Here is a 22,748-nt window from a genome sequence, read left to right as displayed (position 1 = left end):
CATACAAGTGATTTTCAGTGCTCATAAATCAGGATCATAGTTGTGATGGAATAAGCTGCTAGCTTGCAAAAGTCTCTCTGGAACCACACAAACAAACTGGGGGTCATCAGTCCTTGCTTAAATCTTCCTTATTAGAAATCCAGTCCAGAGAAATGAGGCAGGAAATGAAGACAAAATGGAGACATCTCAGAGGTCTTTTATATCCTCTTTCTACAACCTGTGTAAGTGGAAATTTACTGGCCCAAGATGGAGTCCAGGGCCACATGAGCATATCACATGGTTTGCTGAGTCACAAGGGGTGGCCATTGGCTCCTCTTTTTCCTGAGGCATCTCCAGGAAGCGCTATGTGAGTGGGATGAGTTTCTTCTATGGCCTGTTGTGAGATTAGGGAGTTCTTAATGGGCCATCAATACACAGCTGTCTAGCCTCGATGTAAATTCTATCTGGGGGGTGTCACAGACGAATACAACACCTGTAAGATACAAGTACAAAGCTGATATTTATAACTTTAGATACAAAGATGATACATGCATATGAGCAGAATAATCATGCTTAGGACATGGTAACTTTTTCCATTGACACCTTTATGACATACTTTTGTACAAGGTTTGTTGCAATGGTATAACAGTGACCAATGATACAAATGGTCACCTTGCTTATACACAGCATCATAAGGTCATGGAATGGCAACAAGTGAGCTGTAGCTCACAAAAGCATGCTCAAATAAATTTGTTAGTCTCTAAGGTGCCACAAGTACTCCCTTTTCTTTTTTCTTTTTGTTTTTGTTTAAAGCATCTAAGGGGAAGATTCCTTTCCTCCCTAACACACACCCTTGTTACTCAAACTCTGACCTAGGGGCAGGTTCCCCCTCCCCCCTTAGATATCTGCCATACTATTATAAAGAGCCCACTGCTGTACTTGTGACTAATTCAGTGAAAATCCACCATGATCCTAAACAGTTTATTACTTGGGTAGAATTCATTCAATTCATTCATTTTAAATTGGATCCATTTCACATAAGTGCCTATAACAAATAATATGGATATTAAAACAAATATCTTAGCTGAGTAAATAATACTAACCTGTGCTAATAACTCTTATTCTGGTATGTAATGTTGTTGTAACTGTGTTGGTCCAGAATATTAGAGACAGGGTGGGTTAGATAGTATATTTTATTGGACCAATTTTCTGCTTGTGAGAAACACAAGCTTCCACAGAGTTGTCTTCAGGTCTGGGAAACTACCTGAGGACTTGTCTTCATCTACAGCTTTAGTGAAGACGCTACTACGCCAATGGGAGAGATTCTCCCACCAACATAGATTACATTGGTAGGAGAGCTCTCTCCCATTGGCATAGAGCGTCTTCACCAGATGTGCTGCAGCTGCATTGATGTGGAGACATGGCCTAACCTTGAAAGCTTGTGTCTCTCACCAATGGAAGTTGGTCCAATAAAAGATATAACCACACCGAACTTGTTTCTCTGATTCTGGTGTTTCTTGGGAACAATTACTGGATGTGACTCTCTCTCTCTCTCTGATGTTTTCTTGGAAAAGTGGATTTATTAGCTTAATTCTCATTGAACTTTTAACAGGAAAGAAACTTTCAGTGTAACAGTTATAGATACAATGTGATAATCCAAGGAAAATGCTTCAGTAATTGAAATCTAATAACACATCACAATTAACTATTAATGTGCAGAGCTGTCTGGCTGATGGAGTTAACAGAAACATGAAAAAAATGACTAATTCAGTTAATAGCATGTACTTCTCTGGTGGTTGCTATACTGGTCCTTATTTGCTAATATTTGTATGACCATCAGAATTCGGGGGGTGAAGGTCAAGACTGGCTTGCAAATGATTTGTGAAATGAAGATGATCTAAATTCAATGTGGGATTTTTTTTTTCCTTTTGGTTCAACAAATACTATCTGAACAACTTTGGTTAAACGTTCTTTATTCAACTGAACACCCTGTCTCAGAATGGGAATATGCTCTGGTTGTTTAACCAGCGGTGGCACGTCAGTCAAACACGGACTGTAATTTCTGGATATATAGATATAGGCAGCCACACTTACAGCCAGATCCATCTATCCATCCATCCATGTTTCAGAAACAAACAGAGCCACATATAATGCTGCCCTTTGAGTGTGTGTGGATAGACCTGTTTTTCTAAGTTGTTTGCTTTTTCTCGGAGTAAATGTCAGAACTGAACATTTAATTCAGCATGGTTAAGCTTGTCCTGAACTTTTTACTGAAAGATGTAACTCCAAAAGTTGTTAAAAATGTTGGCTCTCCACTAACCAGTGTCACCACTCTGTGTAGTAATTTGTAAAGTACTAACTGAAAAGATACTTTATATGGAAGTTCCAAACCATCCAAGCTCAGATTGTATATTTCTACTAGAATATTGGTAAATCAAGGAGAATCCAGTACTGGTGCAAGCCTGAAGTTGAATAGTTAGTTGCATGTGTCAGAAAATATGGGAGAGGAGGGAAAAGATATTGGGAAAGGGACTAAGGAATAACTTCATATGAATGAGGAATAGACCTCTAAAACTTTAACTCGTGATGTGTGAAACCCAAAAGCTTCTGGCTTGATTTGTGAAATCTTCTTGAAGGGCTAAAAGATATCTATTGCAGATGAAGTGCATTCAATCGATTTTTTTTCACTTGCAGATACTTCTGAGAGTCAAGGACCTAGTCTCTTTTTGGCAGGGATTCCTTCTTTCCTCATTACCTCAAACTACTTTACAGAATTAAACTGACTGCTTGACTTGCTGTATTGTGCACGGGACATTTTGCTGAGTTATGGTACTTGTACAGCAATTAGAGCAGACTGGGAATGAGCTGTCACGCTTTCAACAGAAACATAGTCTCTCTCTCTCCCCCCCCCCCCCCCCAATCAAAATCTTCTGCAGGAAAATCAAACTATTTTGGGTCAGTTTGACATTAATCTGAGTCGGCTTGAGCTTCTGTTGTGCATCTTGGGAGTTGGAAGTTTGGCTATCTCATGTGCTCGTTCTCCTTTCTGGACCAGGCTTCCTGGCTAGATTATATCTCCCATGATCCATCCGTCTCTTCCCTCCTCTGGCTGTTCTGTTGCAGTGCATCATGGGAGATGTAGTCTGGACTTGGAACCTGGCCAACAGGGGGAAATGAGTGCAGGGGGTATTTGAACTAAAACTCCTATGAAGCACTGCTGAAGCTCAGGAGGACCTAGCTCACAGCTGAGCTGAAACACTTTTCAGCATCCCCTAATCAACCATGTTTTGAAACTTTTTTTGTTTTTTCATTCTATGAAAAATTGATCCGGTGATTTTTTTTTTTTTCCTTCCCATCTCTATTTCAGATGGAAATGAATGTCAAAGTGTCAGTTTCCCACAGGATGGAAACCTCCCTTTGGTGACAAATTCATTAATCAAACAAGGAAGAACACTGCACTAAGGAAATGCTCACAAAGTCCCACATCAAGCAAAGCACTTAAGCATGTGTTTAACATCATTGACTATTTATTTGGGTCCTTTGAAGTTAGGTATGCATTTTAAGTGCCTTTCTAGACTGGAGATGCATGAGCTCACAGAGCGCCCCCCTCCCTTTTCCCATCCCCTCACTTCAAATGGTAATGCAGGGCATGGGTGGAAACCAGAGGCTCCATGGCTGTGCGTAGGCAGAAGGATGCAGAGAGAGTTGCAGAAATGAACCTTTACCCAGCATGTAGTAAAAAGAAAAGGAGTACTAGTGGCACCTTAGAGACTAACCAAGTTATTTGAGCATGAGCTTTCGTGAGCTACAGCTCACTTCATCGGATGTAGTAAGAAGCCAAGGGTGGAAAGGTCTAAAACTAATGTCCAAATAGCATTTATGTGTGCAGTAAATAAGCAGTTGTAAGAGGGAACCTGCATCTGACATCGGGTACAACACCAAAGCATAGGGCGGGAACATGGGAGAGGGATAGGGGGATGCAAAGGAGTTGGTGTAACGTTTTGATTACTTGTGATGTGTGTTTGCTTGGATATAACTTGTGGGCAGTCACTCTGCCCCTACAAATGATTCAGTCCGAGAGTAAGGCAGGAAAGGACTCCACTGTGCATGGCTCTGGATATTGTGTGGCCACTGAACTTTGCACAGACTCCAGCCGTTTGCCATAGCATTGTGCTAGAGATGCCAAGACTTCACTTTAAAGCAGTATCAGACATGCAAAGCAGCCAGAGCCTACCAGTGAATCGGATCCAAAGTCTCTAGCACTTGCAATTGGAAAGAAAACCTTTAGAGACGTGAACAGATTGTAAAATGATGCAGTGTCTTTTTGAGTCTGCAAGAAGCTTAAAACAATAGCTCTGAGAAGGGAACTGTCCCATTCACTTACATTGGGGTATATGTGATAAGTTTGGAATCTAAAGAACCTCAATATTTTAGCAGAAACGCCCAGCTAGTGCGTTTTCCCCAAAATCCCAAACTCCCTCCCACACATCCCCAGATGACAAATGCCCAACTGCTGCTTCCTCTCTTGACAAAACGTCCAGTTTCCATACTGCCGACTCCCATGATGCCGTTATACACTGTAAACAGAAAATCTCTGGCACACTGAAGCGGGCAGGCTGGATTGTGCCCAGAGACTCCTTACCAGTGCTCTTGATAGAGCAAATTGTACACAGGTTACACGTCTTGCTGCTGTTTCCTGCCATGCAGAAGTCCGATAAAATTGAGCGCATTTGTGTGTGCTGGTGGTAGGTTAGGGATCAGAGAAATACCGAGGAAATGTCAGGAAATCTTCTGGCTCTTATATGCTATAATTACAGCCTTTTAATTTTGTGGAAGAAACTGTCAGCACTTAGGCATCCAAATACCTGACTTGTGGATGCCAACAGATCATTAGATGTTTTAGTGCTATTGTGGGTGTAACATAGCACCGGCGTAATTTAGAGGCTGAGATAAGAAGAAGCTGAAAATTGGGACCCGTCAGTATGGCCCGATTCATTTTTAAGTGCCAATATTATAACTCCTCACAGATCAAATGGTAGGGCGTGGGTGGGAAGTGTGGTGTGTATGAATCTCAAATTGCAGTGAGGCATTCCAAAGCTTGTGATGCTATGGAATAAACTTCCTGGGTCAGGAGAGACACTTGGCTTTGTGCTGTGATGTGCTGTACCACGGGGATGTGCCTTATGCCTAAGGCTAAGATTTTGTCACGGATATTTTTAGTAAAAGTCATGGACAGGTCACGAGCCATAATGAAAAATTCATGGAAGCCCGTGACCTGTTCCTGACGTTTTTTTGCTAAAAATATCCTTCACAAAATGGGGAGACTGGGGCAGTTGCGGGAGGGCTTGGGGCTCAGGGTCTCCCTCTGCTGGTCCCCCTTGCCACCAGTGGTGGCTGCCTGGGGCGGCCGGGAATTGCCGGGGGGTTCCTCCTGCTGCCTGGGAGCTGCCGGGAGTTGGCAGCTGGGAGCTGCAGGTGGCTCCCGCTACTTGGGACAGTGGGGGTACCCCAGAGCTCCCTGCCTCTACAGGGGGCCAGGGACCATGCAGCTCCCAGCTGGCTCTGGCCAAAGTCACGGAAGTCGCTGCTTTCATGACCTCCGTGGATAAATTGCAGCCTTAGTTATGACACAGCAACCCTTGTCTGTCTGTGGTTAAAACAGAGAGAAACATTGGTCACATTTGTCCCAGGCAATCAGAGGGGTTTTTTTTTGTTTTTGTTTTTTCATCTGTAAGGTGCATGTGCAACGGGCATATCTCAGCGGCTTTAGGGCAATGTGGGGAAAGTTTGACTAGTCCACCTTTCCCCACCATGTGTCAGAGGCCTGAATGAGTAGGCAGGCATTTAACATTGAGGCTGTAGTCTGTCAGCTAAAGATTGAAGTTTCTTCTTTGATTTTTGCCTTTCCCCAGTTTGGGGTATGGCGAATGAGTAGGGGCCAAAACAGCAATAAACAAAAGACCCAATCACATCACAGGCTTGTCAGCATTAAGTCTTTGGCTAGCCAAGTCCCAGGGTCTGGCTTCACTACAAACACTATACCAGCATAGCTATGCCAGCATAACTCTATATTATAGTAGCGACCTATGCTGAAGGAAGGGGCTTTCTCATCAAGGTCGGAATGCCACCTTCGCTGAACGACCATGGCTGCATCATTCTTCCATCGGCATAACTACATTTACAGTGGGGATCAGGTTAGCTTAGCAATGTCAGTCAGGGGTGGGTTTTGTTTTTTTGTTTTTCCATCCTTCTGAGTGATCTACAGTAGAAACTCAGTTATGAACACCAGAGTTACAAACGGACCAGTCAACCACAGACCTCAACGTCCTATGGAACTGGAAGTATGCAGTCAGGCAGCAGAAGACAGCAAAATACCTAAATAAGCAAATACAATGCAGTCCTGTGTTTAAATGTAAACTGCTACAAAATAAAGGGAAAGCAGCATTTTTCTTCTGCATAGTAAAGTTTCAAAGCTGGATTAAGTCAAAAGTTTGCAACTGAACATTGAAAGAACCACCATAATGTTTTTGTTCAGAGTTACAAACAACCTCCATTCCTGAGGTGATCGTAGCTCTGAAGTTCTACTGTAGTTATGTTGACTTGGCTTTTAAGTGTGGATTAAGCCCAAGACGTTACATACTGGCTACTCCCCACCTCCTTCATGGATTTTATACAACTTCCAGTAGCCTTAAAGGGGTAACCTGTTGCAGCCATTAATGGCCCTTGATAACAAGACCTGGTTCCCAGCATGTGTACTTGGACTGCAATCATCCACACTTACAAAATAAACCCCAAGGGAAGAGGAAGAAGGAAGCAAGCCAGGAAAATCCAGCCAGTCTCCACAGCCTCAAACACTGTGAGTGCAGAGAGGTAGGCTTTTCGTATCCCATTCCTTTGAGGACACATGTGCTATGTACTCCCATCAAGAGACAAGTGAACCATTTTGAGTATTGTAAATATTCAACAAAACTAGCTGGCTTTCTTCAGGCTATGCTGTCATTCAAGCATGAGCTGATGGTGTGATATGTGAATCGCTGGGCTAAATCGATGGCTTGTGTTATGCCGGAGGTCAGACTAGATGAGTGTGCAAGTCCCTTCTGGCATTAAAAATCCATGAAACACGAAACTCCAAGAAAATAATATTCCTCCAGTGTTTACTGTTTCTAAGCCTGAGGCCCTGACAAACAAACCTGCTCCTGAAGTCCAAGGGATATTTGGTTTGCCTAAGGACCAGAGCCTTAAGGGCTTAAGTATTTTCATAGCATCAGTGAGTTACTGTACGATCGGTGGGTTTGAGCATCTGCAAAAAGTTACAAAGCTATTAGAGGTTCATTCATAAAGGCTGCAAAGTGGGACTGACCTGCTAGTAATGACCAAAAAGAGTCATGCTGGAAGCCTTCATTTGTCCATAACACCAGGCATTTCCAACCCCCAATGCTGCAGGCTTTGTAAATTCCTATGACCTCTGATACAGCAAAATCCTGTTTCTCTCCCATAGCGTGGAGTGAGCATGGCACCCTGAATACACTTCAGCTTTGTCTGCCACAGAGGTTCCCTACTCTCATTCTGAAATGTTTAAATAATAAAATGCATTTTTAATTGAGACTGTATAAACAATGTTACCTTAATTACAAAGGGGCCGAATGGATGCTTTCAGCCTGCCTCTTACAGGCTCTAATGTCAGGTATTTCTTTGCCCACACATGGTGTGTCTCCTTTTGATTGATGAATTGTCAAAGACTGCCGTTCAAATACTACAACCTAACGAAGTTTCACTTGTGCAGTGCAGCAAAACAAACACCCAGGACATAGACTGACAAGTGTTTTATGCCACTGAATAGAAATGGGTGTAAAAATAACGAGGAAAGGCTTTAAAGAGTACCCCCACCTCCAAAGTAGCTACTGCCTATGATCAGCAGGAAGATCTGAGGGTGGAAATGGACTGAATTATGAAAGCATCCGCTCCAAGGCTGAGACAAGATAGTAAATCAAAAAGCAGGACATGCCAGTACAGGAATAGAGAGCAATAACATAAGTTTTGTGTATTTTTTTTTTTTTTTTGGTGGCACCAGTTAGTAAAAAGGCAGGTTGCAGAGATCAAAGGGAAAACAATCACCGGTAGCTTTTTTTAAAAACAGATGAATCCAGATTTCTCTTCATATTTGAAACTTACAACATCCAAAGGGAGGAGGGGTGCTGCCAATGTTCTCGTCAATGCCATTTGAGGTGGCATGGCCTAGTGTAACGAATTAGATCTGTTTGTCTTGGATGTTGAGGTGGGAATGGATTCATGGAGTTGATGCTGTTTAGTTGGACTTGCTATTAGAATTCAGTGCTTGGTGTTCTTTCATTTGTTAGACTCACGTTTACTGGCTTGCTTGTCAGTATTGGGTGGGTGTTTTGTGAGTACCTTGACTGTTTCTAGATTATGTCCTGTAATTATGTAGATGGAATTGCAGCTTATGGGCCTGAGTCTTACCTCAGAGTGATTTTATGTAGCTGTAAATCCATTGGCTTCAAAGGGCTTATTCCTGGCGTGAGACAGAAGAGAATTGGAGCCTACATGTGCACGGATCTAGTTGAGGATTACTCTTCACATCAATGGGAAAGAGACACCCATTCAAGTGCCACGAATAGTACTTTAACATCCCCTCCTTCCTCCCCCCCCCCCGCCCCCCCCGGGGGTAGTTCTAAGCAAAATTGGGCTGTCCAGCTGATCAGGACAAAAGCAGTCAGTGATTTCTCAATTATTGCTTTTTCTTGCAAAGCATTTGGAATAGACCTAGCTGTAGCAGACAGGTAGTTAGCCTTTTCTCAAAACATGCAGACAAGCCAAACAATGGAAAACTGCAGTATTAGCTGATCCCTGGAGATATTTTTATTCATGCTGATTGGGATATAGAATTTGCAATCTTGGGGGAAGTTCTGACATCTTGAAAGTAATTTTGCCTTCTGAATTGGAATGAAAAGTCTAAATTTCCCATGGAATGAAAATGCCAAATAATTTCCATTTGGATTCATCAAATCAATAAGATAAAAAATATTTCATTTAGATATTTAAATATGGTAATATTCAAATATTCCATAATAGTAATTTGATTAATTCAATTTTTGATGAAGTCCAGGGAAACTTTTTTATCTTACTGAAATATTTTGACATCAAAATGAAAGGGGAAACAACTTGTTTTGCTTTTTCCTCAAAAGTGTTTTTGCTAAAATTTGCCATGGTCCCAAAATGTTTCCTTGTCTGATGGAAAACTCTTCAATCAAAAGTTTTCACTACCTGCTTTTTATTTTATTGCTTCATTCTCATGTCTCTGGACTGAAGCAACGTCCCCAACCATTGCTACGTGCTCATTCATCATAAAACTCCCAATTGCTTCATTTTTTTTCAAAATAAAATCTGAGTGACTCTCACTACGTAGTAAGTCCCTTTTTATACGAGAGTTAATCCATCAGGGACATAGATAATATCTATTGTCTGTTAACATTTCCAAAGTATGAAAACGAACAATGCCATTTTCTGCTCAGTCGTCACGGCTGTCAGATGTGTTCACAGCAAGTGCACTATGCTACCCTCTCCGTTCCAGAATGCGAGCATTGGTAGCTTACCATACAGCTTCCCCCTTGGATGTGGCCACAGTAACTCACGCATTTGTCACCTCCAGACTGGACTATTGAAAACTGCTGTATCTCTAAATGAAGGTGCTGCAAGATGCAACAGCCCAGTTCCTCAGGAGGATGAACCCTCTGGCACATCCAACCAGGGTTCCCCGTCTTTCATGGGTTTTAATCACCCAGTCCCTCAACAGGTCAGAGTGCTGCTGCATCAGAGACTGGCTCTCCATCCATAACCCACCGAGACAGCATCACTCCAGTGGAATAAGACCGCTAACAAACCCCAGGTAAAGCTCATGAAAGCTAGAGACAAAATATTTTTGGCCAAAGGCACCTGACTGTGGAGGGGAAAAAACTTTCTGCAGAGATAAGATTGGAGAGTGATAGATTTTGTCCGAGTATGGAATTGATACCGCTCACTACATAAGCTAAACTTCCTCACAGAAGTGAAGAGCAGAATCAATTATGATGTCCTCTATGGGCAATGCCTTTAAGTCTAAACTACTGAATCTAATGCTTTGGTATTATGGTGACAAGCACTTTGGAAGTGCCTAATATATGTATGTACAAGGGAGTATTTTCAAAAGCACTTGTGTGTTTTGTTTTGTTAGAAGGACAAAGCTCATGGACTTCTAATGGATCTTGTATTCCTCAGTCATTTGTGGTGGGATTTTTCAAAGCACCTGGGTCGACAGTGTTTTTCTTTCTTCTGTTCTCCCATACCAAAGCAAGAGTGAGCGTTCACTTCAACTCTGCTGTCTGGCCCTCGATTCCTTAGCAGTGGTAGGTTTCTAGAGAAATACAAGACATTAAAATCTTTAAAAACAGCCACCTCTACCCTCTCTTTTGGAAGAGAAATCAAATACAGTAGACCTGCTAGACTGCACTACTGAGACTTCAGAAATTGATTAAAGATTTGTGTTGTGTTTCGTTTCCTAAAGCCTCTCTGAGCACAGGAAGTTGTCACTTAAAAAAACTCTGTTGAAGCCTAAATGAAGATTTTAGACCTTACCTGGACTTCCAAGGTTCCCTCCTAGATCTCAGGAGGTGTAATGTGATGGCTCCACACAATACTTAGAGATGGTTCCACTTCCTTTCGCTAAGAGTTTTCCCTTATGTTTATGAATAACTTATTTTATAATTGGCTAACTTTTTACATATTGCCACTTTCACCAGAGAACAGTGTATCACTTCCCAGAAGTCTGATAGAAATTCCAGCTGGTATAAAGCAAATTGGTTCTTGGATTTTAACTGCTAAAGTAAATGCCCTTTTTAAGATAATTTCCTTCTTTACTGTCCCTAAAGTAAGAGGTAATGAGAAAGCAACATCTGCTAGATTGTCTTTTTTAAACATTCTCCACATTCCTCCTAATTTAAACATGTTCTATATCATATTTATCACATGTGCAATCATAGACCTTCTTAAAGAGGAGGCATTTATTAAAGACAACAGCAACATCTGCAGGCAAAGACATGGGTTACACAAAGCATGAGCTCCAGCTCTGTATCTATTGTTTACCAGAGACTACGCCTTGTTTTGTATTCCACGCAGCACAGAGACATCTGATGGCTGTGTAATACACTGTAAGTAAATATCCGTAAAATATTACCCCAGTACTGTGGATTTCTTTTTCCACGTTGAGGTTTTTTGTTCTTTGCCAAATTGCAAACTTGGCAGTGTTGACAATTTACCAGGAATGTTTGTTTTTTTAACAGATGGGCAATTCGCTAAATCCAAAATATTGTGAAAGTATAAACTGTAGCTTATTAATGTTCATTACTATAGTGCCTAGAGCTCAACCAAAATTGGAGCCTTATTGCACTAGACACTGTGTACCAACAGTAGTACACAGTGCCTGTCCGTTATCATGGATACATACTTGGGGCAGCTTGAGAGCGAGAGACAAGCTGCTGCCAGGCTAGTGGCAGCAGGGAAATAGCCTGTTCCAGAGTGAGGCTGTACTTCTCGCTATAGGGGACACAGCTAAACCTGGGTGCCTGCTAGGGGAAGGACTGACACCCCAGGGCAACCAACCGGACGACACCTTGCCCCAGCGAGGCGGGCAGTGAAAGGCGCCCCCCTCTCCCCCCGGGGGGTTTTGTTTTGAGCCTGTTTCCTTTTTGTTTGGTGGAAGATCACCCCTTAGGCTGACCCTCAGCCCTACCCTAAAAATAGGACCAAGGGAGCACAGAAGGGGGAAGGCAAACCCTTCCTGAATGGGGCTGATTACTCCAGGCCTGCCATTGCCAGCAGAGGAAATGCTGTCTGGTGAGAGAAGAGGTGCTTTGCCACAAGAGGTAGAAGGTAGGAGGGATAGGTGAGTAGTGAGGCTCAGATGAAGGGAATGTGATTTGGGGCAGACAACCAACCAATCAGCACAGGGCACAGACAGTCTAGTCTCTGACTGGCTCCTTTCAGGACATTTCCAGGTCACATAGCTGGGAAATGAGGAAACACTGCAGGGGTCCCAGTGTCCCCAAAGTGGGGTCTCCCTGTTAGAGCTGGTTAGGACTCTTTCAGTAAAACTTTTTGTTTTGGTTGGAAAATGCAGATTTGTCTAAACCAAAACTTTTCACGGCTATGTATGTATTTCAACTAAACTTTCATTGAGAGGCTTCTTGGTTTCAGGGTGGAATTTGTCAGAGAGGGGTAGACACCCAGCTATTGTAGACTAGTCAATAGCCCAGTAGTTAGGGCACTCAGCTGGGATGTAGGAAACCCAGGTTAAATCCCTGCTCTGATTCTTTGTCTGTTCATAAAAAAAATTGAATGGTCTCACCCTGATGCAGAATGGAACACTGTGTGAAATCTCAAAGTTTTGCAGGATGGGAAGACAGTTTCCCACTCATCTCCTCCTTGCTGCACAGTTCTAGGTCTGAGATGGTAGAGCAAGAGATGTGGGGATCCATTTCACCCTTCTCCTCCCATCCAGAGCTCAGTCCCATTAGCGCTATGGCTACACAATAAGCAACACCACTGTAACTGCAGCTATACTGCTGTGGTGTAGACACTTGTTAAGGTGACAGAAGGAGTTTTTCCATCGCTGTTGTAAATTCACCCCCTTGAGAGGTGGTAGCTAGATCAATGGAAGAATTCGCTGTGGTTTAGGTCTGCTTAACTGTCCCTCAGAGGTGTGAATTTTTCCCATTTGAATTTGCCCATTTGTGATTGGGTCTTTTGAAGCTAACGTTCTCTTCTAACAGACCCCTCATTTTACAATGCATTCATCAGGAGTTTAGCAGGACTTTCTTCTTCCCCAGCTATAATAATCCTTTCTTGGCATTTATCAATAATTTAAAAGTTACTCCATCAAAAGATAAATAACTGCAGTTCTCTAAATCCTTCCCTTCCCTCCATGTGAATTTTTCACACCTCTGAGTGCCGTAGCTTGACCAAGTTTTAGGTCTAGACCAGGTTTAAGAGATTCTGCCCAAGAGCTGAAGTTAAACTTGAACAGTAACATAAATCTATTTAGCTGATTAACTGGAAAGGAATTTGTTGTATAGAATTCAATGCACTGTAAATAACAAAATAGAAAAGCAAGCCCAGCTAACAGCAATCTTGAATTCTGATCTTTTATAAAAATATGCAGGCATAATACAGATCATGTGTTCTCTGGAGTATGCTATTAACGACAGAATCTGTAAGTGTCAGACTTTTATTTTCTTACCAAGATTGACCTCACTGAGTAATGGAGGTGCTTTTGTGACGGAGTTACTCAAGAGCTGAGATGGAGTGTTTTGTAAATTTCACACAAGGAGTCAAGCAGATTTCCAAAGAGTTCAGCACTTTCTGCTGGAGGGTAACCAGCTGCTGATGTGAACAATAAACATTCAGTTAGCTTCACCTCATTTCTTGACAGCTGCAGGCACGCTTACCCTACATTGTTCATTTTTAGTGTGTTTAGCTACATTATGGTCTGGTCATTTAATCCTAATTTGCTCAAAACAGTCATTGACTTCGTTTGCTGTTCTGCCTGAGTCAAGAATTCAGCATCCAGACTGCAGTGTTTTGCGAGTGGCGTGTCTTGGTGTTTAAGTGACTGAGGACGCTAGCTTGTCAATGTCTCTTGTAATGTTTTCTGTGCAGTGACACAACCCTTTGGGGGGGTGAGAGGGAAAGGAGGAATTCTGTAATTTCTCAAGAAAACTGGCTCAGCCAAATCTGTTTGAACAGTGATATCCTACTTTCCTATTTGTTTTGTTTTGACACTTGCATCAATTAACCACTCTGGTGCTGGTTGAGGTGCACAGGCATCTGTCAAAATGGTATCTAGGGTGGTGTGAGCCAACCCTCTTCCCCCACCCCCCTTCCCGATGGATTCAGTTTCTTTGCACCCCATAACTTCCAGACTATGAATTGCTGACTTACACTGATGAGCAAGCAGAGCTGCCTGGAACACAATTCCATTTTGTGGCAGCTTTGGAGGGTTTGAAATAAGCTTTTGTTTCACACTGAAACAAAACAAGTGTCCTTTTGAATGTCCTCTTTTGAGCGCGTTCCCTGGTGGTTAGGGCCCTCACCTGGCATGTGGGAGACCTGCCTGATTGAGAGCAAAGTTAGGTTACAGAATGCATCTCTGTCAATGAAAACTTCGTCAAAACCGGTATGTCCCCCCACGTGCTTCCAGTTGTTTGTGGAACCCAACTAGCATAATTTCCCCTCTTTTTGATGACATTGAATACTGTAGTCCACAGTCCTGGCCTCCTCCCCTCCCCTGGCCCCCAAAGATTTTGGTGGTGGTTTTGTGTCTGTGTGTGGGGGGAATTACTATACTTTTTTTTTTTTTTTTGGTTGCCTCCCTGAAAAGAACTGGGCTTCTAAACAGAGACAACATCAGAGGAATACAGGGAGTCATTTCAAAATCTCACCAAGATCTCGCATCCCAGCTTATTTTCTTGCTATTTTTTGTCCTGTTACAACCCCTGAATCGAAGAGAGCCATGAAAACATTTATCCAAATAAAAGTAGTGTTTCAGCTTTTTGAAACCAAAATTAACCTCATGATTAAACCAGGAGGGGAAAGCAGTCACTGACTGACTCATTTCATAGAGGACTTTTTTTTTTTCCCCTTGGTGGCGATACGTCTTTTCAAGATGAGTAAGAATAGAATGTCACAAGTCCGAGTAAAAGATCTGTTCTACATTTACCTGCTGCTTATGCTGTTGTATTTGTTCTGAAACGTGGAGGGTAGGGAAGGATTTAGAGAACTGTAGTTATTTATCTTTTGATGGAGCAACTTTTGAATTATTGATAAATGCCAAGACAGGATTATTATAGCTGGGGAATAATAATAATAAGAAGAAAGTCCTGCTAAACTCCTGGTGAATGCATTGTAAATGAGTGGTTCGTTAGAAGAGAACATTGGCTTCAAAAGACCCAGTCGCAAATGGGCAAATTCAAAAATATTGGATGTATGTATCTTGCTGTAATAGAACGAGCTGGCATTTAAAATTGCCCCCCTTTTTTTTTTAAAGTCCTCCTTAGTGGTGTGTGTAATGCACTTCATGAGGTGAGAAGACAAAACATGCACAAAAAGCAAGTTGTGAGTCATTCAGTGGCTGATTTTTGTGGTTTGGCACTGCAATCCTTCAGCGCTCCGGGTTTTCCCTGGTTTTGATAGGAAATGAATCTGTTTTGATTTGACTTTCAGGTTACCACCTAACCCCCCCCCCCGCAATCTACACCCCCAAATAACAAACTAAAAGCAAGATTCAGAGCCGTAGTTGCAAAATTCCGATCTAGATCCCAGTTGGAAGCTCTACGAAGATTACGACTGTTTTGGTTATACAGAGAGGCTGCAGCAGTCATGTTCGTGTTCCAACACCCTGTTCCCAAAATTCCAGGGGCATCCAGAGCTAGGGGATTGGTGTGGATCCAACTCCACCTGGAAGTGAAATACAGTTCTGTACAATCCCACTCAACTGAAACAGCTGAGTTCTGGGCTGCTCTCCTGGGAGATGCTGTAGCTGTCTACATTGCCGGTAGGTTTGAACATCTGTAAGGCTTTGATTTCTTTACAGAACCGAATCCAATATCAAGGGCTCTTTGAATATAAGTCCTATTTTATCCGTACCTCCAGCATTCAGGGACTTCATATAAATTAATACAGTTTTGACCTACTTCTAGGTAGAAGCTGTCTCATTTTGCGCTTGATCCAAAGCCCATTGCATTAATGAGAAGCACCCTAATTGTGGTTTGTTCAGTGATGCCATGGTTCAGTTAGGATGTTACTGGTGTCAGTTTCCAGGCAACAGCATCTGTGTTCCCCCTCTCCTGACTGGGGGTTTAAGGCTACACAGTTCTCTGCCTTACACTGTAATATCCCCAGCAAGCCAGATTGCCTCAACAGGCCAGCTTCTGTGTTTTGCTTTCTCACCAAAGGCCATGACATGTGTACTGCCAGCGGTTACAGGTTGCCACCCAGCTCTTTCTAAGCAAGCACATTTATTCATAAGCATTACAGAGAAAACCTAACAAAACAATAAAAGGACCTAGATACGTGCTAAAAAGCTTACCAGAGGTCACCCTAACTCCCACCTCAGGCTCTGATAGGTGTCGGTCCTTCCAAACCCACAACTGGGTTTTCCCCATGGTTACAATTCATAACTGTTTCATATACAGAACCAGAACAGAGTGGGTAGTTCAGCCATTTGGTTACACAGCCTGGGACTTTGTCTGCTGATTATCTGTTTCCAGATACTGGATATCGATGACATACTTCTTAGGGCTTCAAAATGCTGAGAATTTGCGTCACTGGAGGTGCAGCATTTGCATTAACCTCTCCTTATATGTTCCCCAGGAAATCCACTTCACCCTTATTGTCCAACTTATATGGCACTTTTTCAGAACAATCCTTGGAACTCCCAGGTCTCACATCACATTTTCCCTGGTTTCGTACAATCCTGGTCCACAATAATACATACATTTTATATTAAGATTTTTCAGGGATATTGCAGGTAATAGCCATAGCTGTCACAACTGCCCAATGGGGGCAGTGTAGTATGATTTGTTTCATATAATGTCTAGGAACATGGAGCATTTTACTCTCAGGAAGAACTTTTATAGGAAAGACAGCATATGTGGAGAAAGGAATAAAACTGGAATATTGCACTGCATTGGTTCTCACTCCTTTTTATGTTCTCAGAAGTGAGTTGGCTCCCACAGGGATGTGAAATCAGAAATTTAGAATATTGTCACTAAACAAATAATCATGGTGGCCTACCAAATTCCTCACCCTGCAGCTGGACATGAAAGAGGGATGTGTTCATCCATTAGGTAGTCTTTCTATCTGTTTGGGGTATAACTATAAAATTACAACGGACTTGGGGAAAAAAAGGAAAACAAAATACAAACGGCCACACCAGCTGTAATGGACAAAGGTTTCCATAGGCTCCAACATCATCTGAATACATCAACCACAGACCACCAAGACCAATGCAAAAACCTGGAAGTGCTCCAGGTGTATTTTCAACCCTCAAGCATTGTCATATACAAAGGTATCTTTTCGACTATTGTAATCTAGAAGCTGAGGAAACAATAGATCAGTATATGGCCAAACTGGGCAAAATGGCTGACTCATGGCAATTATCAAATAGTGAAAGATGAATTCCTTTTGTTATAGATTAGCAGTAAGGGTGAAAAAGGATGATGATGTAGGAGCTTGACTCTCAATACTCCGAGATCCCACACTATCTCTACCAAGAGCTATAGGCATGTGAAAAACTACTGAACAAGGTTTCACCCATGTGTGGAGCATAGCTGGAACAGACACATAGATCGCTGAGTAGCACAGGAAAAATATAATGATACAAGGAGAAAATGCACCAAAATTTGTGTGTAAAAAAAAAAACAAAAAAACAAAAAAAAAAAACAAATGCACAAATAAAAAACCAGAGGAGATGCATACAATGGAAAGAAAAACATGATAATGGAAAATGCCTGGCATAAGGGTCATAGGCAATAATTTGTGCCAAGATGAATAGTTATGCCACAGCTTGCAGACAAGAAGGGGGGGGGGCATTAAGGAAGCCAGCAGAGACTCAGAGAAGATGGGATGTTGCAAGTATAGGATCCTAATGGTGTACAAAAGAGCAAAAAGTAAATGGGTTGTAAAGCTCTGACTAGTACCAGATGCAAAGCAAAGTAGCAGCACGGGTAATTGAATGTCAAATAGACAGTGAGAAATCATGCATATTTGCATAGATCCAAGCAATTAACAAAAATCTAACAGAACTCCCAAATGCCTACAACTGAAGAATTGCCTGACTTGGAACAAACAAGAACACCCTCAGTACTTGATGCCAAAGATGGATATTGGCAAGTGCTACCGTATACAGAAAGCAGCTACTTTTGCCACATTGTGGACACCAGTGGGTAGAAACAGATGGTTGAGAATGCTGTTGGGGATCAAGCCTGCCGAAGGAGAATATCAACACCACCAGCAACATGGATTAGCAGGCTTCACAAAGGTCATTATCATAAGTGATAACATTCCGGAACAAGGCTGCAGAGACAGCATGGCTTAAGCTGTGGCAGATTATGACCACAACCTCCTCTGTCTGCTAGAAAGAGCCAGGGAATCAAATCTAAAATTGAGTTCAGTACTGTAAGTGGGATGCTCACTGACTGCTCAGGGGCTACAACCTGACCTGGAAAATGTCAAAGCAATATAGCACATGCCCACGCTTGAAGATGGTAAACCAGTTCAGAGCCTATTCAGATTTGTAAATGGACACAATTTCTTTCAAGCCTCTCAGATGTTCACAAACCTCTGAGGTGGCTAGTGGACAGAGATGCGGCATGATCATGGGGTCCCCCAGCGTGATGCAGCCATCACCCATATCGAGGAGCAGGTGACCAACTGTCTCATCGTGAATTACTATGATGTGAAGGAAGAGGCAACCACCCCATGTGATGTGTAATTGAGGCCATGGGGCATCATTGCTACAAAAAAAAAATCAGCCATTAGCTTCCCCGTCATGGTCACTATCACCAGTGGAACAAAGATGTGTCCAAATTGAAAAGGAATGTTTCATGCAATAGTGTGTGCATGTGGGACAGGTTTTGACCCAGGTGCTCAAGGAAACATTTGAGTAGAATGAGACCATAAAGCACTAGAGAACATGTACTTTAAAGGCCTGGCTAGCAACCCCCACTACTTTTGGTGCATATTGCTGAAACCACAATGCTACAGATGAGCTGTATGCTACAAGAAAGGGAATGAGCTGTACATAGTGGCAAGAAGGGTATCTGAACCAGAATGAGAGATCCTCAACTTGATAGAAATACAGAGAACACAGAAAAACACACAAATCATCAACCAAGCCAGTTTTGTGCCCATTTCTAGAAAAGGACTGGTAAGAATCTGAGAACCAACTATATAAGACAAAGATTTACATGGGTCATGTCTGTCATTCTGTCAGGATGGCCAGAAACTCCACCTGCCTCTCAAGAATATTGGAACAGTTGATATAAGCCTACAGGATAACAACATCCTATATAAAGACTGTCAAATCATAATACTCAGATCATTGAGAACTGAAATTCTCTCTCAAGAATGCATCGGAGCCATTCTGCAATAGAAACCTGTTTCTAGAAAACCACTGATCATGTCCTGGCCAAAGTTGACCAAGGATAGCAGAGACCTGGTTAGCAGTTGTTTACATGTAGGAAAATTTAGATCAAACGGCCAAACAAAAAAAAAAAAAAGAAAATACACAGCATTCCCCACAGACCTCTGAGCAAAGTAGAAACAGACTTTTCACTGCAAATTGCATAGATGACCTCATTATTGTAGATAATATTCAGAGCTCTGGGAGCTAGATAACTGTCAGTGACCATCATAGGCAGAGCAATGAAGAATTTCAGTGGGCATGCTGTCCCAAACTGTGTACCTTCAGAAAATGGACTCCAATGGACTTGCAGTGAGTTTGTGCAGTTTACTTGGGCATGGGAATTCAGTCATATCTCACCAGTCAAATGGTGACCCCCAATCAACAGTTTAAAATTTCTAAATCTATCAAAGAGACTTGTGTGAACATACGGTAAGCCATTCTTGAATGGAGAAGCAGTCCCCCAGAAGTCCTTTCTAGCAGGCCGATTCACCATTTGATGTCAAGACGCACGTGTTGGAGCTTGTAGCCCCAGCATTACCATAACTGGCAATTGTGGAAGCAGTAGGAGTAAAACGAAGAGACACATTTAAAGGCCAAAACCTACTGCTAAAGACCTCCCAGCACTATAACCAGGCAACCCTGTCAGGATCAAACTATTTTCTTCCAGACAAATCCATGCACTTGGAAGCAAGCTACATGTTGATTTTAAATCTGTTCGTATAAACATAGCAGTGGATGGTCGTATTTTACTGTTATACTCCACAAATCTGTCCACCCCCTGTGAACACGAGACAAAAACATGGATGTGGAGGATGGTTAAAATATGCACTTTGCTGTGATTTTAATCAGCAGGGCAGGGAAGGAAAAGAGGCTGACAAACAACCAATAGACACAGGAACAGACTTTCAAAACATCACACCACCAGGAGAACCTTGGGCAAGCAGTTTCCTGAACCCTCAAGGGAGATATTTAAATAGCAAACAGCCTACAAGGGGAACATAAGACTTTGTACAATAGTAGGGCTACATCTGCTCTTGGTGTGATTCCCAGCTCACTTAGACATACTCATGCAAGCTTGATGAGAGCTAGCACATTAAAACCAGTATATTTGAAGCCGCATGGACTAGCTACCCTGAGCACATTCTCTCCTGGACCCTGTGGGGGTGTACTTATGATGGCTAGTCCATGCTGCTGATAGACCATGGTCTGCTATTTTTAGCATGTTTGCACAATGAGAGCCCGCATGAGTATGTCTATGAAAGATGGGAATCGTGCTGCTCGTTCTAAGTGTAAATGTAGCTCTCTCTATTAGGGAGCCAGGGAGGGAGAAGAAACAAAAAGGAAACCTCCAAAACTCACAGGAAACTACTTTTTAGTACCAAACAGTGTTGTGTTTGGGGTCTGTTTGTTTGTTTTTGTATGTTCATAGAATCATAGAATATCAGGGTTGGAAGGGACCCCAGAAGGTCATCTAGTCCAACCCCCTGCTCAAAGCAGGACCAATTCCCAGTTAAATCATCCCAGCCAGGGCTTTGTCAAGCCTGACCTTAAAAACCTCTAAGGAAGGAGATTCTACCACCTCCCTAGGTAACGCATTCCAGTGTTTCACCACCCTCTTAGTGAAAAAGTTTTTCCTAATATCCAATCTAAACCTCCCCCACTGCAACTTGAGTTACCTAAGCTCTGATGTAAAATTACATAGAGAACGAGAGATATTTATGCAAACAGAATAGAGCTGGGCAATCCCCCCACCCCACCATGTTGATTAAAAATGCAGATTCAGCTACACCAAAACAAATTGTGAATTTGTCAGTTTTGCCAAATGGTGTGTTCAAAAGGACTTTGTTAAAAAACTTCCTGAAAGGTTATTGTAAAAATAAACTTCCCTCCCAAATTATTGAAATCCAAAACAAAACCTTTCAATTATTTTCTCTTTCTTTGCAAGCAAACGGGAAAATTGGCTATATACACAGGTCTATTAAAAATGGAAGCAAGTTATGGCATTTATGGTTAATTTTGCTATCAAATGTGACAAAAAGGATGTTATGATTACTTCTCAATATAGGGTGATATAGTATCCTGTTTTGTAATATTTAGGAATAGAAACAACTTTCAGGAAGCACTTGATAGGAGCGGACAGTTTTATGTAGAGGAAGGAATAAAGCATGACTATTGCATTGTTTTTGTGCTCTCATTTCTTGTGCTCTCACACTGAACAACTGCAGCTGGATCTCCCACCTCCCATATGGTAGCACCACCATTCCCTCCCTTGTCAATGGCACCCAAGTATTGAACATTTGTTTTGGCTAAAGTTTAGTGAATTCATGTCCAATTCATGACTGATTAGTTTAGGTTGACTAAAATTACATTATTTTGGGGAATAAATACAAAAAAAAATTTGCCCAGTTCAAATCAGGTTCTTATTGCCCAGAGTTTTTAATATGTATATCAACAAAGCCACTGAACATCAAATGTGTTGGACTATGATTTGTCTTTATATAATTCTAACCCCAATGGTTCCTACAGCTTAGCAGCGGTTGGACTGTAACCAGGGCGTGGATTACAGGACATGCACTATTATTTAGTTTAAAATTAACATCATACTCCTTATTAAGACATGTGATATTCTAATAGTTATTACACAGTTCTATTTAAAGCAGTTAATATTGGGGAGTTACATTTACTGATCCAATGCACGGTAGCTGTTACACATATATTAGGGAAAAGTCTGAAGGACAAATTGGTATTTCAGTGACTTTATAAAAAGTCAAATGAAAATTTCACTGGGATGTTTGCTGCTACTTTAATGAATTTTAGATTGTTGTAATCATATTCAGTGTAACCCTTTCTTTGGGGTTGACCTCTCCAGATCAAAATTCAGTCACCACAGCACAGCTGTATGTGTGAGGGAAGCTGATTCTTGTACCTGTTCTCTAAGAATATAGGGAGTTCAGTCTTCACAGCTGTCAATCTGTCACCTTTCTACCAGCTCTAAGATCACTTCAGAGCTTTTAAAATGTAAATAGAATGGGCCAGATCCTCAGCTAATCTCCAGAGAGTTCATTGGAGCTCTGTGCTTCCAACAGCTGAGGAGTATCTTACCCAATCAGTCTGGATGACTTGGTCATAATCAGAGAAATAAGGAGAGTGAGGGTAACATCTTTTACTGGGCCAACTTTTGTTTGGTGAGAGAGACAAGATTACCCAGAGCTTTTCTTCAGATCTGGGAGACTTATTCAGCGTCTCAGCTAAATACAAGATAATCAGGCATTCAGGAAATAATTTTGCCTAAATGTGAACCTATTCAAATACTGTTGATTCTCAAATTTCAGACTCCAACCCAAATACCATCTCATTTGTGCTGTGCTTAGGTTGGTGTGCTGTAGTTACACACATTGATGCATGTACATGTCACAAAATCTTGTACGTTAACTGATTCCACTGCATGAAGAGTAGTAGTGCATAAGGTGTCGTGTAAACACGTGTAGTTTTTTATTTAACTTTTTACCCCCGCTTGTACAAGTTGAGAGTAACT

General features: G+C 41.9%; 1 protein-coding gene across 1 annotated transcript in view; it reads left to right on the top strand.

Moving 5' to 3' along the window:
• CNTNAP5 (contactin associated protein family member 5) overlaps positions 1–22,748 on the top strand; it is a 414,335-nt gene that overhangs the window by 35,742 nt on the left and 355,845 nt on the right. The window lies entirely within an intron of this gene.

The sequence above is a fragment of the Lepidochelys olivacea genome (assembly GCF_965140295.1).
Source record: "Lepidochelys olivacea isolate rLepOli2 genome assembly, chromosome: 11".
In the NCBI taxonomy this organism is placed as follows: Eukaryota; Metazoa; Chordata; order Testudines; family Cheloniidae; genus Lepidochelys; species Lepidochelys olivacea.
The sequence above is the reverse complement of the archived record's forward strand: the minus strand, read 5'-3'. Positions and strand labels throughout refer to the sequence as shown.